The following is a 2800-nucleotide window of genomic DNA, read 5'->3' on the forward strand; positions in this document are numbered from 1 at the left end:
CCTTAATCGGCTGTTCGGCGAAGCTGTCGTTTGACGTCGAAACAGGAGCGTTGTACGGCCGTCATGTCAACTTTGCGAATGCATCTCTTGATTTTACCAATCAACTGTTTGCAATTCGTGGCTCTCTAGTTATTTTTGTACACAAAGGAACTCAAAATCCCGAAGAAATCTTCGATTGGGCGCACTGAGACAGATTTTTCAGGTCGTGGGTTTTGGGTAAAAATGGGATCGAATGGGTATTCAGGAACGATTGTGTTTTTAAGGCGTAATGCGATGATCTCTATCCGGCCAAAACACGTATTGTCCATCTGAATGATGTTTTTGTAGAAACGGGATCAAAATTTTCTTCAAACATTCGTCTGGAGCATCTTAATTGATAGCCAAACCAGAGGGCTTGTTGTTGAAGAAACGAGAAAGAGAACGATGTCCTTCTGCGTCCATAATTTTGGCTAGTCTTCCACTACCTTGCTTGTGAATAGTTGTTGGGCATCTTAGGATATGAAAAACAGTCGAAGCCGCAACATATTTGCTTTTTAAATGTTGTACCGTATACTTTTTGCCGAGATGTCTGTGGCAATTCGTAGAAGTGTACAACGCGCTCTCGAAATGTTTGTTTCGACGCCATTTATAGCAAAACTGGGCAAGCATAAACAAAACAAAAACTATTAACAAAACGAAGAGAGAGAGAAAACTAACACATACATACTCTCATTTCTCTCTGAGGTCGTTTGTTGTTGAGTGCTTACTGTTTATTTGCAGCTGATTACAATATGGTCGTCCCCCGTCCGTCATAATACTGCCATTGTTATCCCAAAACACGTTACGCGCCATGAAGTCTTTGCGGGATTTAAGTTCGCTGCATCTGCTAGTGTGCTCTGGTGTCCAATTCTGATAAATTGCATCAGCTGCTTAGGGAACCACCCATCGCTCACACCCAGTGGTTGGAGAATTCGCGAAAAAGTGATCGTTTGAATCGATGAACATCCCTCATAAACACACACTATTCGCCTGCCTCGCCGATAATGCACGCATCAGCTTTGAATTTTATCACGAACAGAACCTCAATGTGAACATCAGAATTCGTTCAAAAATTGAATATTGAACATTGAGTGTGTTCGATTTATCGGATATAGAATGTCCGGGGACGCCAGAAAGTATTCAAAATAATATTACCACGAAAAGGGAATAGTTTAAAGTAGTGTTAGTGGCTTTACAAGCACCAGAAAGCAGTAATTTGCACTTTTGCGTTGCTCACGATATTCGTATATTCAGCGATGCTATGAAGCGTGAGTGTATGATGCTCATTGTTATAGGCGAATTGAACCACTCGCGTAGTTGTTTTATCATGATAAAAACCGTTTGCCGATGCTCGGCGTATCTATTCATTTTGCGAGTTTTCCAACCTCTGCTCACACCGCAAAAATCGGTCGCCTGCGATGGACTGGGCACGTCGTGAGGATGTCGGACGACAGCCCGGTTAAAAAAGTTCTCAATACTCAATACGATCCGACTGGTACGAGACCGCGGGGAGCGCAGCGAGCAAGATGGATCGATCAAGTGGAAGGTGACCTGCGGACCCTACGCAGACTACACGGCTGGCGAATTGCGCTCATGGACCGAGTGGAATGGAGACGACTTTTTCGTACAACAGAGGAAACCACGGCCTGGAGCTGGAGCTGTCGTGTGACACTGCGTATCTTTGCCGCCATTGCAGCGCTCTCCTCATGCGCCATCCTCCTTCCGCTGATTCCGTTCCACGTACCCGATGATGCTCTCCGCTACACTGCCCATGGCTGTTTTGATGGTGTTCTGATAGTTGTCGAGAAGGGCTTCGTCCAGCTCGTCCTCTTCCGGCAGTACAGCTTTGAGTGAGTGGGCGTAGTTAACGGCAACGTTAGGGGGCTTTCGCAGTGCGAGATTAAACCGAGATCGGTGTCGGTACGGAATGTTGTTCACAACGGAGAGTTTTGGGCGCATCTTAACCATCACCAGGTAGTGGGCCGAGTCAATGTTAGCGCTTCGATAGGATCTGACGTCAATGTTGTCTGAGAAGTTCCGACAGTCAACCCATACGTGATCGATTTGTGATTCTGTCTGATTAGATGACTGCCAGATGTGCTTGTGTCGTGTACCAGCCATGAAATTCCGAGGCGTATTCTCAGCGGAAGTCATGCTTATTATGGGCTTCATAAGCAGTTGCGATCGGGTAGACTAGGCCCTCGTACAAAGTGTACCCTGTACAAGACGCTTGTTTTCTATGGGCATAAAATATTGACAACGCTCGAGGAGGACCCGTGAGTGCTCGGAATTTTCGAAAGACGAGTGCTAAGAACGATCTTCGGCGGGGTACACGAGAACGGAGTATCGAAGCTGGACATGAACCAGGAACTCGCACATGGCGCACTATGGCGAACCCACTAAAGGTGGCTAAAGCTGGACGGACACGATGGGCAGGACATGTTGCAAGAAAGCCGGACAACTACCATGCAAAGCTGGTGTGTGTCTCAAATCTGGTAGGAACAAGGATCAGGTGGAACGAGATCTGGTGGTGAGTACTTGGTGTCCGCGGAATTGGAGAGCCGGTAGCCCACAACCGACTGGAGAACCTTGTTCAACAGGCTTTGTCTTAGCACGACAAGCCACTTAAGTAAGCAAGTAAGTAGATGTACTTATGTAGGAGGTTATGCTAGAAGAAGGTACTACGTTCGGCCATGTTCTTGGAGGCGACAAAGTCGATAAGTCTTAGGCCCATTCACCCAACCTTCCAATCACTGATTTGTATTTCTCCTCCTCACCTACC

Source organism: Sabethes cyaneus, chromosome 2, assembly GCF_943734655.1.
Source record: "Sabethes cyaneus chromosome 2, idSabCyanKW18_F2, whole genome shotgun sequence".
NCBI classification, from domain to species: Eukaryota; Metazoa; Arthropoda; class Insecta; order Diptera; family Culicidae; genus Sabethes; species Sabethes cyaneus.